Raw genomic sequence first — 21,108 nt, forward strand, 5'->3', positions numbered from 1 at the left:
CCTCTCCCTCTGCTCCTACCCCGTGCTCATATGCACACGCACACTCTCTCTCAAATAAATAAATAAAAGCTTTTTTAAAAAAGAGAAGATATATGCTATGTTTATTACAGGATTATTTACAACAGCAAAATACGGATGGACCCTAAGCATCCACTGATAGATGAATAAAGAAGCTATGGTACACAGAGGCAATGGGACAGTACTCAGCTATAACAGAACAACAAAAATGGACCTAGAGTGAATTCAGTCAAAGACAAATACCATGTGATTTCACTTATATGTGGTATCTAACAAAACAAAACAACAACAACAAGAAGCAGAAACAGACCCATAAATGCAGAGAAAAAAACCGGTGGTTCCCAGAGGGGAGGGAGGGTAAAGGGACGGGCAAAATGGATGAAGGGGAGTTGGAGGCACAGGCTTCCAAGTTATGGAAAGAATAAGTCACAGGCATGGAAGATACAACATAGGGAATATAGTCAATACTGTAATGGTGTTGTATGGTGACAGGTGCCACACTTGTGGTGAGCACAGCCTAACATATAGAGTTGTTGAGTCACTATGTTGTATACCTGAAACTAATGTACCAGTGTGTATCAACTATACATCAATTAAAAAAAAAGGAATTTGTGATAGACTGGTTACTGGGTCTGAGGGAGAGGGCGAAAAGACTGGAAATGAGCCAGATCTGGGGGGGGGGTGCAGTGGTGGGGGGGTAGGCAAGACCACAAGTTCAGTTTGGACCTACTGAGTGTGCAGTGTCTTTGAAAAGACTAAGGAATGTCAAGAAGGCAGCTGGATTTGCTCCCCAGATAAAAGATTAATAATGAATTACCTGATCGTACCCTCCACTATCTCATTATCTCACTGTGGGCAAATTACCAAAATGCAGAGCCGTGCGGGACTCCTTCTGAGTGCAAATCAATTCTCTGTAAAGACGTTTAATAGAATTTTTGGTTACGTTTTATAAATGCAGGCAAAGATGTTTAGTTATCTGAGTCACAGCAAATCTTTTGCAACATGTTTTTCTGGACTGTAGACTAATATTGTCCAAGAGAAGGTCCAAGTGGAACCAAGCAAAATGTCAAGCAGAAGATGTTTTTAGGCAGTTGTCTAATGTCAATAGAATAAGCATAGTTTTTGTTTTGCTAGTTCAGAGCGTGACCTATTCCTATCATTCCAGTCATTCAATATTTTTATGAAGATAATACTTAACCTCTCATGCTTAAGATTTTCAATTTTTTTTTTTTAAATACGAGGTTATTCAAAGGTCATGTGAAGTTCCTGCAGCCGATAAGGCAGCTGTGTACGTAAGACTCCAGAGGGATCCACAAAGCTACGACAGTGTCCGCAGGTGCTGATGTGAGACTTAGGGCTCAGACCCCACAACTCTTCCTTTGAGACAAATAAAAGCATTTAAGGGCTTCATATAAGATTAAGGGGTAGGGGTGGGGTGGTGCTGGAGGGTCTAGAAACAAAACAAAATCCAGAACAGTTAAGACTCAAAATTACCTGGTATTTAGAATAATTTCCTACTTTCAAGGTAGACTTGATTTTTAAAAAGCTTAATATAATTATTGCATTCAGTGGCCGATGAGACTTCATAAAGGAGCCTTCTTTTGTTCCGCTGTTTAAAGTCAAACGCTGTTGCAGTCTTTGTAGCCACTAGGTGGCAAACTTTGCTAAAGAATACGGCCTTCATTGAAAAGCTCAGTGAAAGTATTTGGGTTACAGCTGCCATCAAATGCTAAAATACTTCCTCAGAGTTCACATGGCTTCTGTAGTCAAAAAAGAAACTCGTAATTGCACAATTGCAGATTTTAGAAACAATCTAACTGGGCCCCTTTTCATTGTCTGTAACTCTGAGACCAAAAATAATTGAACAGTTTTCTGTTGCGTTAGTTAATGGCGGAGATGGGGCTCAAACTCAGGCCTCTGGCTTCTTCCTTGAGTACTTTTCCACTCTGTTTTTAAAATTATAGCACTGTAACAGTTACTATCGTCTGAATGAAGCTATTCTGGCAAATACGAAGTCCTTTTTCGAGATGATCGCGAGGAAATTTTGAATCACTACCACCCCATACCCCTTGGCAGCCAATTCACTCGTGTTACACTATATAAAGCAACTCAGAAATGTAAAAGATTTAAAGCGGTCCTTTAAGAAAGTATAGCAAATAGTTTCTTATGTTTAATTTAGATTTTTTTATTGTTGTTCACATTAGGTTGAAAACATACGAGTCAGAAGGTTTGGAAATATCATTAACGAGATAGCGAGAAAAATGAAAAGATTGAAGTGGGTTTGTGATAAGAAAATACGAACTGAAAATCTGAACCAAGGCAGACCAAAGCCTCTGGCTTTCAACAGGGCAGAATACGTGCACCCATGTGGGGGCCATCTTGGAATACTAGCTATCAGAAGTTCTGGTTTTGTTAAGTGAGGACCAGACTAGAATTGGAAGAATTTCATGAAATGGTGCCAAGAATCTGAAAAACAAAACAGACTTTAGTCGTGGTTTGAATCCAAGCTCACTACATGCCAGTCATAAAGCTGTGTCTGGGAGCTACAGAAGACCAAATGCGAGGAGGAGAGATATGTCAGAAAACGGTCTCCATACTTCCAGTCCTAAAGTCAGTCTACACGCAGCCCAACCTTCCATCTGGAAGAACGCCAGAGGGCAAGACAACATCCAAACGCGGATACACTCTAAGCTACGGAGAACAGAGCGTGTGAGGCTGTAAGTGCCTTTTTATGATCAAGCAGCTATGACACCTCCGTGAATACAGTTCAGACCCCTCTCAGAGCAGAAATGCCCTGTCCGGGCTGATTGCTGCCTATCTTTCTGCCATCATTCCCTGTCACAGCTTGACTCTGCCCTTGGTATGCTAGGGTACACCAGTGTGCCCCAGTATCCCTGCATCCCAGTGGGGCACCCCCCTTTCTGAATGGCTCTTGTTTTTCTTCTGCTCCATCTTTTTGTTTTGCTTCTCTCCTTGCAGAACTGCTCCTTCTGAAGGCTGTAGGGGAGGATCTGTTCCATGCCTTTCTCTTAGCTTCTGTCGTTGGCAGCGGTCCTTGGCATTCCTTGGCTCGTAGATGCCTCAATCCACTTTCTGCCTCCGTCTTCACGTGGCCATCTCTATGTGGGTCTGTACCTCAGTTTCTCTTCTTGTAAGGACATGAGTCATGCTGGATTAGGGCCCACCCTAGTTGAGTAGGACCCCATCTTAATTTGATCACATCTAACAAAGATGCTATTTTTAAATAATGTTACAGTCACAGGTGCTGGGGCTTAGGACTTCAACACAACTTTTTGGTGCACACACAACCAACCCACACGGCACCTTTCCCCCTGCCTACCCCCCGTCTCTCTCCCCAAGAGTTAGTTGCTACCTCTTTGCCCTTGGCCTTTATCTTACCTCGGTAACAGCGCTAACCACAATGGAGGCAAGTGCTACGTGTACGTAGACTCCTCAGCCTGTCAGATCCCCAGGTGAGCAACGGCCTCCTTCCTTTCCATTTTCCATTCTTCTGCTTGCCTTGCTTGGCACTGTGCCTGGTGCTTAGTATTCTGGGCCCATGAATGAGTATAATTCTCTGCAGTTTGGCTCTGGACTATCTCCAGCTCCCTGGCATTTTCCCTATAGATACGCTACAATGTCAGCTTGAAACAATCTCCCAGAGGAGACCTTGGCTGAAGGGAGGCTCGGGCTGCAAAGTTCTGGATAAAACAAGGGTGGGGGTAGGGACATAAATCTCTGGATCACTGAAGACGATATTTCCAAGGGTGTTGATGGCTTTACAGAGTAGCAGGGAGTGGCGGAGCATGGATAGGCTGTGGACTGAACCTGCCACTTTGTGAGTACGAGTTTTTTTAGGACACAAGTGCATATTTCCTAGGAGAATATGTTTTTCTGCAACAGCTTGATCCAGAACTAGTACATTTCATTCTTTTGATCCACTTTGACTGATTCTGACACTTGGCCTTTAAGCTTCTGCAGAAGGTGGCCCCTTGCTCTTGGGGAGACCAAGTGAGACGGCTCTGGAAGTAGAGACAGCACGAAGGATTGTCCAGGGAGTGACATGGGAAGCTCTAACGCATCTGCAGAGCCCCCCTCCCTTTTTCTCTGGGCCCCATCTTTTCCTCACGGATTCATGACACAAAAGTGTCTATGACTTGTGCTCACACTCTCTTCCCCCCCCATTTCAGAGATCTAGGAACCAGGCTTGGAAGGCATGACCCGGGATTAGAGTCCTGAGTTCAGGCTGCGGCCAACCTGGAACCACAGGATGAGAAACCCCGGCCAACTACTGTCTCACCAACCAAAATCTCGTCGCCCCTCTTGCTGTCTGAATCAGTCACAGCAAGACCACCTGAGGTCCGGGGCAGCTCCAGGGCAGAACCCAGCAGGAGCACTTGCTGCAGCTGACGTGCCTTCTGCTGTCGGCAAATCCAGAGCAGCAAGCCCCTCACCTGAACGGAAGTCCGCTGTCAACCATCTTGTATTACGTCCTTCTAGTTTCATCAAAGAGATCCCTCCTTCCTTCTGGAAGAAGAGCCTGCATTTTTTTAAAAAAAATATTGTGGTACCATATTCACAAAATAATATTTTACCACGTCAACCATTTTTAAGGGTACAGTTTTGTGGCATTAAGGCCATTCACGTTGTGGTGTGCACCACCATCCATGTCCAGAACATTTCCACCCACCCCGCTGGAAACTCCATACTCAGGAAACACGAGCTCCCTCCTCTCCTCTCTCTCCAGCCCCCAGCCATCTACCTACCATTCAATTTTCTTTCTCTTTGAGTTTGGTGGCTGTAGGCACCTCACCTAAATGGAATCACAGTACTTGTCCTTCTGTGAGTGACTCAGTTCCCTCCGCATTGTGTTCTCAAGGTTCATCCATGTTGCAGCAGGTGTCAGAATTTCTTTTAAGGCTGAAGAATATTCTACATATCTACCATAATCTACCACATTTTGTTTCCACATTCATCCACTGATGGACACCTGGGTTGCTCTCACGCTCTGGCTGTTGAGAATGCGGGTGCTGTGAACATGGTTGTGTGAGTATCTCTTCCAGTCCCTGCTTTCATTCCTTCGTGTGTCTACCTGGAGGCGGAATTGTTGGAAGAGAACGCAATTCTCGGTTTAATTTGTTGAAGCACCTCCATGCTGTTTTCCACAGTGGCTGCGCCATCTTAGAATCTCATCGAGGCTGCATTCTTTATTCTCATTTGAAGACAGATTGAAGAGAAGACGTGACCACAGACACCTCCATTCAGTGCAAAGCACATCAGAAGACAAGACCCCAACCACGTCCCCTGGCAACCTCAGGCCAGGGTGGGAGAACACGTGTCTCTCTTAGATCACGTGTCTCAGTCCTGAACTGGCCTCTGAGGGCAGGATCGAACATTGCAGCCTGAGCTCCACAGCCAAGTTCTGCCTGCCTCGGGTCCTCGATGGGATCTAGAGCCAGGAAACAGGAATTACTGTTCTCTCCTTTTGGTCTGCGGCCTTATGCTCACATTAGCAGGGGCCTCCTAAGCTCTGAGCCGGAACATATTTGTTGCGGGCGATTTGCGGGATTTCAGCCAGTCTACTCCTGGTCAGTGGGCACTCAGTGACAGCAGTCCTCTCCACAGGACACAGACACTGGTTGATTCTCCAAAGCTCAGTCATCAACAAGCACTTGCTTGCTATGTGTGTCTGTGTGTTTTATGATTTTACTTATTTATTTATTTGAGAGAGAGAGAGAGAGAGAGAGAGAGGGTGCACGCAAGTACGGGGGAGGAGCAGAGGGAGAGGGACTAGCAGACTCCATGTGGAATGCGGAGCCCAACATGGGGCTCGGTCTCAGGACCCCGAGATCATGACCTGAGCCAAAATCATATGTCAGACGTTTAACCCACTGAGCCACCCAGGCACCCCTGCTTCCTTGCTATGTTTAACACAGGGGTGGAGACGCGGGAGGGGACATAATGTGCTTTTAACCAAAGTTACTACTAAAATGAATTTTCAAATAAGATATGTTCTAATACAGGTGGCCCCCTGTATTCACGAATAAAGTCTTGGGAGAGAGGACCTCCTTTTCTTTCAGAGCCCCAAGGGAATCTAGGGCAGTACTTCTTTCATAAAGAGTGGGAGCTCAAAAGATACCTGCTGATCAAGACAATATGCACAAGGACTTAGCTCTCAACAATTAAATCTCAACCATGGCTTGGCTCCTTTAACAGGGACACCCAGAGAGCTGACTTTCCTACTTTCCTTCCTCGGAGTCACTGTTCTGCCAGAGCCTGAGATCAAACCCCAATCCTCAACTCCCAGTGCACTGCCTTTTTTCTTTCTTTTTTGGGACATTATCCCTTTTTTAACCTAACAACAAGAAACCTAGCTAGTCATAGTAATAGAAACAAACAGATGTTTCCACTAGAGAGTAGCTCCCAAGCCTCAAGTGCTTACGAGTCTCTAAAGCAACACACAAAAATTACAAGTTAAGGTCACTAAACACATAAAAGTAGCAATATCGCTAATAAATTGAGAGACGGCGCGAGTGCTCCATCCTCCAGCGTTACGGGAAGTTGCTTGGGTGACTTCAGTGTTCTCTGGAATGATGGTCATTTTTGGAACATAAGGGTCCACGCTAGTATGATGCCCGGGGGTAGCTGCTGGGCCAGACTCTTGCCAATTTCATGTCAAAAGCACATGTGAGGAACATATCTTTGTGTTTTCCCAAGCTCTACAAACTATTTGAGATACTGGGAAACTTAGGCTTATGCTTTTAATGAGCACACAGAAGAATTTTTTTTAAGTTTCCAAAAATTGCAATGGCTCTACGGAGAGCAGTGCAAATAGACAAAGCTGACGGCAAGACTCAGCCTTGTCATCTGAAGACACAAATTCGCTGTTGGGCCAGCAACTCAAAATCAGTATAATTTTGACCCCCTAGTACAGTGCTTAAGCAGGCGGCAATGTAAAGTCAGCCGTGGGCTCAAATCTGCACCAAGTAACCGTGGAAAGTTACTCAAGCTCCTTCTGTTTCTAAGCTTCTGTAAAATGAGAAGGGTGATAATATAATTAGTTGCATGGATTGGTCATCAGAATTCAAGGAGCGATGACATGTAAAGTGCCATGGGCAGTATTAGTGATAGCATTCTATCTTGTCTGGAGGCAAATTCTTCTGAGGAGGCTTTTATTATTAAATCCAAAAGAAAATAAAATCATCAAATATCGTTATCTTCAAAAGAAAGCTTGAAATGTTTTGTATAAATACCTTTGTGGTCATTTTTATGTGTTTGGAGAAGGAAGAGAAAATAAAACCAGTAGAGGAAAACTTCCAAAATAAGGCATTAGAATATTTTATATGGGGGTTTGGTCCATTCCAAATATGTATTTACGCAGATATTATCACTACCATTGCTAGGACTTTTACAAAAGAAAAGAAATAGGTCTTGTTGCTTACAAGGCGGTTTAGGCTTAGGAGGCATGGAGGGCTGTACTCCTAGTTTAAACCTTGAATGAAAGACACAGAATGTAATCAGAACTCTCAGAGAGAATATGGAGAAAGAAAGAAGGAAAATATTTGATTTAGAAAGGTATGTCTTTATCATACTTAACCTTTGAATCCCATAGATAAAGAAACATAAAGTTTCAATTTTAAGGTACAGTTATCAATCAGCAACTAATTGTACCATCAAGTTTCTGTGAAGTGCCATAAAAGGCACCAGTCAAGGTGAATAAGACACAGACTACAGTATGTGTCATGTGCCCTAAAAAGGATGGCGGTCTAGTTGAGGAGAGAATGTTGGTGATTCTTTAAGAATGGCAGGTTTCGCTTCAGACATCATTTGTAGATTTTTCCAAGACAAAACTAGTTTCTCCCCCCCCAATTGCATTCTCTGTCTCTTACCACTGTTTAGCACTATATATCTTGAAAATGGTTTTTAAAATCTTTATTTACTTATTTAATTTTACATTTTAAAATTTTTGAGTACAGTTGAAACATAATGTTACATTAGTTTCAGGTGAAAAATGTTTTTTGGTTTTAAGATTTATTTATTTGAGAGAGAGAGAAAGAGAGAATGAGTCGGGGGAGGGACAGAGAGAGAGAGAATTTCAAGCAGACTCCCCGTTGAGTACAGAGCCTGACACAGGGCTTGATCTCACGACCCTGAGACCATGACCTGAGCCAAAACCAGGAGTCAGATGCTGAACCGACTTAGCCACCCAGGTGCCCCAGGTGAGAAACGTTTTTAAAATCTCAAGAAACTAGCCTATGAAACTATATAGTATACACGAATGCTATTGGATTTCCTATCTATTGGAAATAGTTCCTATCATGCCATAGTTGATAAACTCTGCATATTACGTCCATTTGTTTGTTGAATAATCATATGAAAAAAAGATGGGGACAACAGATGAGTGTGACAAAGGATGGTCCCTCCACAAGATGGAGCTCATTCTTTTTGCTTTTATTCTCTAACAGCAAGGAAATTTTACACTGATCACAGAAACCTACGTTGTCAATTTGAGAGGTCTTTGACAGTTCTATCATTTTTCCCCTAACCATTCCATTCTGGAGGGTACTTTCTGTGTCAGGGAATGAGGGAGTTGGGGATGCTCTGTCCCTCTCCTGCTTCCCCTCTAATAAGAAATTGGCCCTTTTGAACCTACTGTGTAAAATATCATGCCAGTAATTTCCTCTGCTAGGTATCACAACGAATGTTCCTGGAACGTGATCAGTGAACTAAATGTTGGTCATTGAGTGGTTCACATTAAAATAACTGCTGGTGCCTGGATTCACATACTCCAGGAAGATGCGAGGCTGAATTAGAGAGGAAGCAATCATGAGATTCTCCTTTTAACTCTTTCTTTCTTTTTTTGTTTTGTTGTTGGTGGTGGTGGTTTGTTTGTTTTCGCTTTGAAAGGGGGTCCCTGGTTTCGATACGGACTACATGCTGTAACTCAGTTTTCTAAATGGTAGGACAAATGCTATATCTCATTTGTTCTTACCAAGCCTTAATTTGAATTTATTCAACTATATTAAAATGAAAGAACTCAATCCTAAACACCCTTCTAAAAAGTGCTCGTCATTGCCACACATAAATACAAACTACATCACAAATGATGAGATGTGTTGCTAAGAATTAGAAACTTCTATCTCTTTTGATGTAACAAATATGATACCTAGTAAAGAAATCCCTTTACAGAAAAACTCTCATTTTGTTAATATTTTAATATTTAATAATTTTTCATGATGCCAAATACTTCAAGTATCATCGTAAAAACATAAATACATTCCTTAAATGATTTTGATATCTCACCAAATAAAACCGAAAAAAAATGTTTGAAAGTACATTTTCTATTTGCTTTGTACAGTGCTCCTTTCAACTATTTAACTCTATGAACTTTAAAATCCCACATTAAATTTGGCTGGGTACATATCTGTGGTCTTATAAGACTAATTTTAGATCTCTGCTATTTTCCCAAGCAGAAATACAACTCAAGTTTTGAACTTCTGCCTCAACCCCTGAATATGGGAATGATCATTCTTGTTTTCTAAGAATAAATAAATAAAATCATGTAACTCAATTCGTGGATCTCGTCTTCAGATTGGCAACGCACTGGTCTTCTTTTCTTCACTAACGTGCCAAAATCACCCATACAAACGATACTAGTGATACTAATAACTCACGCTAATTACACTAACATTACTCACACGACTCCATAAGAGCCAACGACTGAGATATTTTATCTTCCATATGTATATTCACTATAAAAATGCTTTTTAAAACTGCAAAGAAATCTATTATATGAAGAAAGAAAGCAGGAAAAGGATGAAAGTTTGGTACTTTACTTAAGGCACACCCGGCACAGGACTTGACTACAGTCACAGACTAATCTCTGTCCCCAGGCCCTCCTCCAAGTGTTGTGCCCACCCCGTGTGACAGACCCAAGGTCGCACGGCAAGGACATGGCAGAGCTGGGGTTCCATTACAGGGAGTGTGTCTCCAGGAGCCACACCCATCACTACGGCTCTGAGCTGTGTTGCAGGATGAAGGAGATGCTTTCCATCTCCGCCTGAAACAACGTATTATTTTTAAAATAAGTCATCAAATAATCAAACCTTTTGATTGTGAGGGTCTCGTTTGTATATAAAATGATATGCAGTGTTGAGTTGTCTTCCTATTTGAAGGAATATAAAAATGGTAACTGTTACTTTTTCTCTTTTCAGAAGATACACTGAAGGACCCGCTTGTTTCCTCTCACTCTTCCGATAAGCACATATATTATGATGGAGTTAAGTACTGAATGGAAAACGTTAGTATCCCATCTCTGGGCTTTCCTCCTCTATCAGCTCATTATTCTCATTCACCTCTCTGATGCTATAACCTCTGGCAAAGAAGTTCCTAGGATCTTTAGCCTACACCTAGTTCTTCCTTCCCGCGCAGCCAGGACTCACCATTCCCGAACCTTCCATTCTCTGTCATACCCCTGGATGTGTGTTCCTATCCTGTCTCTCAGTAACGAAGGTCTTGCCTCTTATCCCCCTTTGGCTTTGGATAAATTCACTCACCAAGACCCATTTCCAATGGCATCATTTCCGTGAAGTTCTGATGAAGTCCCATTATGTAATCGAACATAAAATTCTTACTCTAATTTCAGGAAATGCGGTGTCACTATAGTCTTTACAGATGGAAGGTTTCCTTCTCAGCCACTGACTGGGGCTGCTAATGCCATCCTTAGAAGCTACCAGAGAAGAAAGGGTTTCATAAGTGGCCATTCTCCTTGTTTCAAAATTGCAGCTACTAAGTTATCCTTTCTTCTTTCCCCTCTTTCTTTCTTATTCCCTGGCATCCAAAAGAAACCCAGTAACACAGAAGCTACATAGAATCACAAAACTTGGAGTTAAAAGATAGAAGTGTCCGACTCCACGAAGGCCCTGTTCTGCATGAGAAGGAGAATTAGCTGTAATGTCCCCTGGCCTGCCTCTTTCATCCGTTTCTGGGATTTAAATGAGATTATAGCTGTAAAAAACTCTGTAAATTGTAAAGCCACACAACATTACAGAATGTAAGACACAGAACAGTCAATCAAAGTTGCAGTAATTCATTAATGATCATTTGACGACATATTCATGAATCTTAAGAAGTGCTGGCAAGACGGGACGCCTGGGTGGCTCAGTCGGTTAAGCGGCTGCCTTCGGCTCAGGTCCTGACGAGCACCGCATCCACCGCATCGGGCTCCCTGCTCAGTGGGGGTCTGCTTCTCCCTCTCCCTCTGCTCCTCCCCCCTGCTTGTGCTCTCTCTCTCTGTGTCAAATAAATAAATAAAAACTTAAAATAAAAGTGCTGGCAGATGCTAGAAGCAAAGGACACAGGGAAGATCAGGTTTTAAATCCTTTCTCTACCACTGGCCATGTAGCCAAGCATCACAGCAAACTAGGGAGTGGAAAGCAGAGGACTGGTCTATAAGGGGCACTAAAACATTGCTAGAATACTTTGGGAAAAGATCTCAGATCTCTAGGTAACTCTTACGAAACTGACAAAAATGGGCCCAATTCCTGACGCAGTGGCCAGTGCCAGTGAATGGAAATATAACAGCATCCCTCATCATCACTGCCAGCCTGCTCCCCCACTAAGAAAATGTTTTGCATATTTGGATATTATTTGAATGAGGATCGGAGGATAGCCTGCCTGTAGTATCCACAAATCCATGTTCAGTCCTGACTCTGGTCCTGTTTCTTAGAACCCTGGTTTCCTGTTTGGTAAAATGAGGGACAGAATATTTATTGTGAAAGACTACTATAATATTTTGAGATGACATACAAAATGTTTGCAGCGAGTAGAGATTTAACACAGTGGAAATGCTGTTAAGCTACTCAGCGATGTTTCTACTTTCTCCACCCTCACCCTGCCAGGGAATTTATATTTAGTATTAAAAGGTCCCAATTGACTCCTCCCAACATGGAAGAATACATTTTTTGGAAGTTTTTCTATAGAAAGCCAGAAAACTGAGAAACGGTAGTCATTTATAAGGAAGGAAATGAAATGTCTGGTAAGCAGTCAGGTGCCCCTGACCTTGAACAAAAAGAAGTCCAGCTGACAGAAGAGCAATTACCTTAGAGAAGATGAGAGAAACGCGCAAACGTGTTTTGGTGTCCATGCTAAGCTAATCTGGAGAAAGGCAGTGAGAGGTTGGGGTACAGATAAACATTCGGGTCAAGATGCAGATGGCCAAGGTGAGGCCATTTAACTGATTTCTGCTCCTATGATCAGGGACTTGGCTTGACTTCAATTTGGCTCTGTAGACCAGGGAAGCCTGTGATAAAGTTTATACCTTGGAAGAGTGAGCCAACAGCACAATGAACTCCAAGAAACACTTGGTTGGTCATGGTTGTGGGACATATGCCTCCCATCCCCAGGCATAGCGCTATGATGCAAGGAACTGTGGGTAATGGCCTGGTTCGTGTTCAGCTCTGTCCAACACAAGCTCTTTAGCCTGATCTAACTTGCACCAACTGCCTAGGTCTCATGAAAATAAGATTAACATCTGCTCCGTCCCCTCCTGGGTTAGAGAAAGAAAGCGTACGGAAAATGTAAAGCAGCTATAAGATGAGGACTGCAAGGAGTCGAGCAATCTTACCAAATGAGATGGAATTTCTTTAATTTAAAGACAACTCACTTCTCACAATTGGTGTCCTCTCTAGTTGTGTAAACCTGTTTCCTATTCACACGCAGAGCTCAGAGCCAGAAGGGAAGTAGAAATTTCTTTTGAAAGGAGAAACTGATAGAGGGAGGAAGAAAAAGGAAAGAGGGCATAAAGGAAGTAGATCTTCACCGTGCTTAGGGCCAAAAGGATGGAGTTCAAAAGTTTAGCTGTGTTTAAAGTAAAAGATAGGGGCGCCTGCGTGGCTCAGTGGTTAAGCGTCTGCCTTCAGCTCAGGGCATGATCCCGGGGTCCTGGGATCGAGCCCCGCTTCGGGCTCCATGCTCTGCTGGGAGCCTGCTTCTTCCTCTCCCACTTGCCCTGCTTGTGTTCCCTCTCTCGCTGGCTGTCTCTCTGTCAAATGAATAAATAAAATATTTAAAAATAAATAAAGTAAAAGATAGTGAAAATTTAGAAAATGCAAATAAAAAGTTTTAAAACCCGAGAAAAATTTTAAAAATAAAAAATACTAGTTTACATTAAAAAAAAATAAAGTAAAAGATATCCGATTACTCGCTCCAGGTTCTAGCAGCCAATGAAATGCAAGGAGACAAAATACAATAGCGTTGATCAAGAGCAGTGTAGGGGAGGAAAGCATTGTGAAGGCACAATATTTTATTTCTTTATTTTATATCTTGGTAGAACTTGTTTTGTTACTAATCTCCAGGTCCATCTAAAAATAGTACCCATCAAACTAAACCTCGCCATTTCTAGAAATTCAAACAGCCATTGTGCGCAGGGCAAAGAAATAAATATAAATATTAGAAAATTTAAAAATAGCCCCCTCTCTTTTTAAGATGTAGTGATGTGTTACTGGAAAGTGTTGACTGTGCTTCTTTGCTATTTTTTTCTCCATACTTCACTGGATAGAAGAGTTCCCATTTTCTAAAAAGCTGAGAAGTTCCTGTTTTATTAGAGAAAAAAATAATACCAAGCGGAAATGTAAAAGAAAACATTTATGCAACGCAATACTGTCTCTAAAATTGAAGGCAAGAGCACTTCTTAATATGATTACAGCTTTATTTTTAAAAAGACTAAATAGAAATAAAAATGTTCATGGTGGTTGTGTCTGGTAATGAAATAAAAACTTTTTCGGTACTTTCGGAGTTTTCATTAGTGACTATGTAATAATGTACAAAGAAAAAACTCTTTTTAAAATAAAAGGAAGTTCCTTAAAGTAAAAAAAAAGAAAAGAAATATAGAAGCATTTCTGTTTTATGTGATTTTCTACATGTCTATTAAGTAGTATATTTTTATTATAATGATTACTGTTAAAATCTTGTAAAATATGTTAGTCGGTAATTACTGAACAAGAAGAATATGTTAGGGGTATAAAATTCTTTTCTTTTTGCAAAGAAACTAACATAGTAAATGAAATTTCATTTATTCAACAAATATTGGCTGCATACCTGTTGCTGGCTAGCTTTTTAAATGATATAATATTCTACTGTGCTGTGCAGTTGAGATGCTTTACAACAATAATCAATACTCGGGGGCACCTGAGTGGTTCAGTCCGTTAAGCGTCTGCCTTTTGCTCGGGTCGTGATCCTGGAAGGCCTGCGTCAGGCTCTCCAGACTCAGAGGGGAGCCTGCTTCTCCCCCTGCCCCTTCTCCCCACCATCCTGCTCCCGCCCTCCCTCGCTCTCTCTCCTTCTCTCTCAAATAAATAATTAAAATCTTTTTAAAAATAATTAATATTCCGTATTATATAAGTAAAAGTTTGGGGTATAGGATTTAAACCACAGTTCACATTTGAAGACCATACATGTAAGGATTAAGCAAAAAAGTATCAAAATCAAACAATTCTTTCTGAAGCGAAATTAGTAATTTTCAGAATCCTATGTAAGTGGTCTCGTTGGTCTGTGTGTCATGCCTGTAACATACGTACGTGAATGACAGCAACACATCAAGGGTGAGCAAGCTGTGTCAGATGGGGTTTGTGGGTCATTTATGTAATGTAGAGAACAATAAAAAAAAGCAAGCTACCAGTGGAATGAAAGCATAATTTTGCGACAAGTTTCCTATAATTTATCAATGTGCTTTTTAATTTCAATACTATTGTTTTCATTTCATTCATGAATCTTGCAGCACGTCTCTCTAAAAGATTGGTACTACTTTAAAAGAACCCAGTAAGAACTGATGGCAAGCTAACAAATTAACAGTAATTCTGTAATAGTAGTAAACATTCGGTCTATTAACATTCCCCCTATTGTCCTAGAGCACCTGCTTTTTGTTGGTGGTGGTGTTTTTTGTTTGTGTGTTTGTTTTGCTTTTTGTTTTTTCCCCTTTGCTTACAGCAGGATCTAAATAAGGACTGCACATTGTAAGTAGTTGCTCGGTCTCAACTTTTATTAACCTGCAGCTCCTCTCCCACCCTTTCCCATTGTTCCCCTTGCAATTCGGTTGTGGAAGAAAACTGGTCACTTGTCCTGTAGAGTTTTACACATTCTGGATTTTGAACTCCTGTCTTGTCATTGCACACGTGCCAGTGTAGACTGCTAGCTAAATCTAGAGGTATAATCAGATTTCTACCTGAACGTGGCAAGGACACTTTACAGAAGGAACCTATGCCAGGTTCTTGCTTTCTTTCTGGGGTCAGCAACTGTGATACCACTGCCTACAGCCAATTGACTGTGAGGACTGCAGAATGGTGAAACTATAACTTTTTGAGCCCTTCTTCATTTATTAGCTGGAATACGTCTATAAAGAGAAACTGCCTCAACAATAACTTAGTCCATCCTACTTTCAAAAAGTAATCACTGCAGTTTTTGATAAAGATACAATGCAAAATGCATTCTAAGATTCTGGATTGGCTTTGGTGAGTGACAGGAAAACTGTACCAGGTGAGAAAGAGATATCCTTTTCAAATATGTTACTTCTCTTTAATGGATGGATGGATGGATATATATATATAAAGGTCTTTTTTAAAAAATAATTTTTATTTTGTTTTATTAGTCACCATACAGTGCATCCCCAGTTTTTGATGCAATGTTCCATGATTCATTACTTGCGTATAACACCCAGTGCACCATGCAATACGTGCCCTCCTTAATAAAGGTCTTTTTAAATGGTTGGACAGGGCTCACAAGCACATACTTTTCTCTAATTGAACCTTGCGAGATATCTAGTGAATTCTGATGGGAAGAAGCAATAGTTCCACGCATGAGCAGATGTGCATGTGGCATGAGAAACAGTAAGTTCTTAATTTCCATATGGCTCCATGACACAATCAATATTATTGCTACTTGGCCTTAGAATGGGTTTATATACTTGCCCAGGCACCAAGTTCTGAAAATTCTTGAGACTTGAGGAAAAGGACTAAGACCTCCCCTCCCCTCCTCTCCTCTTTCTTTCTCTCTCTCTCACTTCCCTCTGCTCCCCTCAGCTGAGCCCCTCTCTCACTAGAACAAAACAGCCGGCCAAGCAGAATTGCTCCATCCCTCCTCCAGGTTAATTTCTCTGCATCACAAGGGAGACTGTATTTTCCTTTAAAGGGGAAAAATTCAAACTTTATCCTTTAGGGTCCTCTAGACTATAGAAATAGAGACACTGATATCCAACAAGTAGTTAATTAAGAAGACGAGCTAAGACTAAAAGTAAAATTTGTCAGAGATAAGATGAATAATAGAAGCTACTGAGCTTTAGGGAAATGTAAATGTAGAAAATGGATTTCCCCAAGTTTTCATATGCCAAAGGATGCGCCAGCTGGCTACTGAATCTGTAAGTGACATATAGAGCCGGACAGAATTCCTAATATGTCTTCTGTGCTAGTCCACTTGTCCTTGACAATTTGTTCCAGGGCTGTATGCATTAAGAAGACAAGGCAAAAGGATTAGGAAAAACATGTTTTAGTAACTATATTTAAAGTTAACAATATCTAGGCCTCAGAGGCTGACCTTTCTGGGAAGGTCAAATGTCTCTGCCCATAGCACCTGGAAACTGAATTATCAAGTCACATGACTGTCCTATTTTTCACCACCAGCTCAAATCAGGCACTTCCCCACCCTCAGAGAACAATGGCTGCTGAGTCATTTTATATTTGAGGCAAAAAAAGGAACAAGTTATAACCAGCAAATCTCTGAAATTCACTTGTCTTCTTGTAAGAACCAGAGTGGAAAAATACCGTTCTGAACTCCGGAGGTGGAGGAATTTTCAAGAAGAGATAAATTTGAGACACATACACAGCGGATTGAAGGCTGTGCTAACCTCAGAAAAATCTCTCTGGCCCTCTATTTTCTCTCCTCTGGGATGAAAAAGTGACACCAGAGCCTAATGTTCCTTGAGGTCTAAAATTTAAAGAATCTGGGGGCTCCTGGGTGGCTCCGTCGGTTAAGTGTCTGCCTTCAGCTCAGGTCATGATCTCAGGGTCCTGGGATCGAGTCCCACGTCAGGCTCCCTGTTCAGCGGGGAGCCTGCTTCTCCCTCTCCCCCATGCTTCTGCTCTCTCTCTCTTGCTCAAGCTCTCCTCTCAAACAAAATAAATAAAATCTTATAAATAAATAAATAAAATTTAAAGAATCTGTACTTGCATCATTTCAAATTCATTGCACTGAATTAGATTCAATGGGGATTAATATGGTGGGAACGCAAATCAGTTTGTCTCTGTGACTTAATCGATGGGTGGTTTAGTTGAACTGGTTAGTCAGCATGGCATATCATCATCCCATTAATGGCAGAAATAACTTCAGAGTTTAGAAAGACAAACTCGGACCACGGATTTCCATTTGTTATGGATTAGTCAAACAGGAAATGGTTCTGTTAAAATGGTAACGCCATATTAGATAAAAGCTCCGCCTGTGCCTTTCCCATCACAGCCCCAGTGTGTATAGTGTGTGAGACTTCAGTTATCCCCCAAACCTTTAGAATATCCTCCAAAATGTGATACAGGGCTAAAATGGCCCATCCATCATGACGTAGAACGATACCACAAATAAAGGGGCTCTTCGTAAGGGTGTGAGACTCCTTCGAAAAACCTAGAATATACACAACTATGTCCAGCAAGGAAAGACTATAAAGGTGATTCAGGGGCAGGCATGTCCTGGGGAGCAGACAGCATAGCAAAACATGTTTCAGCATATGTATGTGCTGGCCTGGTTCCCTTTCTCGCCTCCTGCCCTGCATGCTGTCTCCCCTCCCTCTCTCTGCCCCAGCCACGCTGGTCTCCTTGGTGTTTCTGAACACACTAGACATACTTCCCTCTGAGGCGACTGCCATCATTCCTCCCTCTGTCTCAGTGCTCTCCTCCTAGATATCCATGAGACCTATTCCTCACATCTAGTTTTGCTCAAATTGACACTCTCTCAGTGAGGCCTGTCCTGACCTCCCCATCAAAGATGGAAACACACTCTCCCACCCTCCCTTATCCTGATTTCCATTTTCTTTTTTTTTTTTTCTGTAACATTTATAAGCTTTTGCCATAGTAAACAATATGGTTATTTATTAGGTTTCTTGTTTATAGCTGTATTCACCCCATAAAATGAAACCCATGTGGGCAGGGAATTTCCTGGAGTTGGATATAGGATAATAAGAAATATTTGTTCCCTGATACGTCCCACACGCCTGGCTCACAGTACCTACTAAGTAAATATTTGTTCAATAAATGTATAAAAAGATGAATGACTATGAAGCTTCCGTTTATAATCCAGGAAGGATAGCTGGGTTATCTGGTTAACTTGGCCCAATAAATGGGCTGGTTAAAGAAATGCACTTATAGTGCCTCCATCCCAACTAGGCTGTGCATCTATGCTGTCACTGCCCATGCCCTGGTGGCGACCTATGACCCGATGCATTTATTTATGCTTGCTTTTAACAGACTTTTCATGAGACCTCTGTTTTGGAACGTGGGGAGATCACGGAATGGCTGTTTCACTTAATAGATTGTCTTAAAACCCAAGAAGTACTTTGTACTTTGTGAGAAAAGGGAAGGGACCAGCAGGTGGCGCTTCTGCCTTCTTCCCCCATTCCCAGCGAGATCAGCATTTGCGTTCTGTACAAGCTTTCACTTAAAATTGTCTACAACAATTAAATGCTCTTAAACCACTGAGACAGGAACAGTCTAGCACTGAATTACTGCATCACTCATCAAGTCGGGTGCTAATAATGGCGCACAAAGTTGTAATCCCAAGACACGCCTACTAGTGATGAAATAACCATGTGTTTTTTTGTTTTTGCTTAAAACTGAAGGGGCCAGAGGGGCCTCTGGAAAAGGTCTTCTGATACACTGTACGAGAGAGGTTCATACTCAAGAATTTCAGGGAAGACAAAAACTTGTTTTCCATTAAAATAGAAGGAGAATTATAGAATGATAATAACTGGGAATTTCAAAGGTACAGATGACCACAAGCCTGTTTGCAGCCCAGCAAGAAAAGCACTGAGAATTGATCTAAATAAGAAACAATAAAAGCACCTGCTTGCCACCAACATTAGACAAACAAACAAACAAACCAGAAACCACAGGGACTCTTAAATATAACATGATGTCCGCAGTGGGCAATAGAAGGCTAAGGATTTTTTTCCTTTCTCAAACTCAATTTCTCACTGCTGTGAGGAAAATATTCATGAAATCCCAAGCATTAAAAAGAGAGAGAGAGAGAGAAAGAACAGCAAAAGTGAGAACATGTATAGCCCTAGAAGATTTTGATGAGTTTTCATTTTTATTTTTTTTTAAGATTTTATTTATTTATTTGACAGAGAGAGAGAGACAGCCAGCGAGACAGGGAACCCAAGCAGGGGGAGCGGGAGAGGAAGAAGCAGGCTCCCAGCGGAGGAGCCTGATGTAGGGGTTGATCCCATAATGTCAGGATCACGCCCTGAGCCGAAGGCAGACGCTTAATGACTGAGCCACCCAGGCGCCCCATCGTCTTTATTTCTTAAGACCTTCCCAATCACACCTAATTCAAAATGACCATTTTGGTCAAAATGCACTAGGGGAAAAGGCTAGGTTTGAGTCTGTGCCCTCTTTTTATTAAAAGAAGTTTTGTACTCACTTAAAATTTGTTGCAAATCCTCAGATTGGTCCCAGAAATGCCTTATTCCCAGGGGGCCTTTGAGCCGAGTACGGTGTGGAGCTGGGCCAAGATACAAGAAAACGTCTGGCCTCCCAGCCAGACCTGCCCCAGTGCTTATGAAAATCTGGAACAAACCAGTCCCATGACTTTAGATTAATGTGACATGCTTCAAAAATGGTGAGCGTCGGGCCCTGAAAGAAGTCATCAAGTCTGAAGGCTACTTCTGAAACAAACGGGATCTCTTAGCTCAGAGTCACTGCTGTCTTGGGAGGGAACACTAGATGTCACTGCTCCCATGAAATGCCATCCCGGGAGCTGGAAAGGAAAGTGAGGGAACACTCCATATACTTTTGAAAACTCCAACTGTCATAATTTGGGCCCCTGTGAGGTTAGCATTTCACAGTCAATAAGCCCAAAGATTTTTCTCCATTTTGTTTTCCCTAAAAACTCAAGCCATGTCAGTCATAAGTTATTACTTATAGTGATCATAAGCATTAGATCCCTACCAGAGTCTGGGCAAATTCCCATGGAGGGGATGACTCGGGGACACACCACTGACACAGCCATACCGTGTGCTGCCGTCCTGGAACTCTCGCTTACTCGTTCATAGAGAGTCACCGCTCAGGTTTGCAAAAGCCCTCAACACATCACTGTCCCAAACACGTCCCCAGGATCCAACAATCACAGGGGTTACATGCCGTCTCCGCGAGGTTATGGTGGGCGCTCTCCCCAACAGGCTGCTGCTGCTCGGGACGGTTGTGAAATACATCTATTTCTTGGGAGGTAAATATTTCGTACATCGCCCTGTGTAAGGTAAAAATGGATGCAGAAGTAGAGGTCCTCTGGTTTTCATCGAATGCAGGCAGAAACACCTGTTTTCAAGCCAGCTCCAGGACCCTCTGCAGCTTTTCGAATAATGAATTTGAAATACAGTCAGGGACCTGAAAGAAATGTGGGTACCTTCCAGAAGAAGGCTGAGTGCGCTTCCACAGAAATAACCACAAGATACAGGTGTGAAATAAAAGTTTAGTTACATGAAGAATAGTATAAATAAGAACAAGGGGATAAACAGTGGAAGCAAAAGTGTTTCCCATTTCTGTGATTCCTGAGTGTGTGTGCAGTAGGCATGACAGACAACGTCTCGGTCTAGTCTAGTCCTGCAAGTCACTGATTTCGGTGGCTCACCCATTTTAAAGTTTTTAAAATTAAAAGTTGTAAGCAGCCAAGAGGCTGTAAGGACATTTATACGTGCATACAATTTTACTTCGTTTATCTGAAAACGAAATGAACAATTTCTTATTTGAACTTGTCCCTATACGCCGGGAATAGAAGGGAGGAGGTGAGTTGCAATGTAAGAGCAAACACATAGCAGGAGAAATAAAAAGGATTAGCGCT

This window comes from Ursus maritimus, unplaced genomic scaffold (genome assembly GCF_017311325.1).
Source record: "Ursus maritimus isolate PB19 unplaced genomic scaffold, ASM1731132v1 scaffold_31, whole genome shotgun sequence".
NCBI classification, from domain to species: Eukaryota; Metazoa; Chordata; class Mammalia; order Carnivora; family Ursidae; genus Ursus; species Ursus maritimus.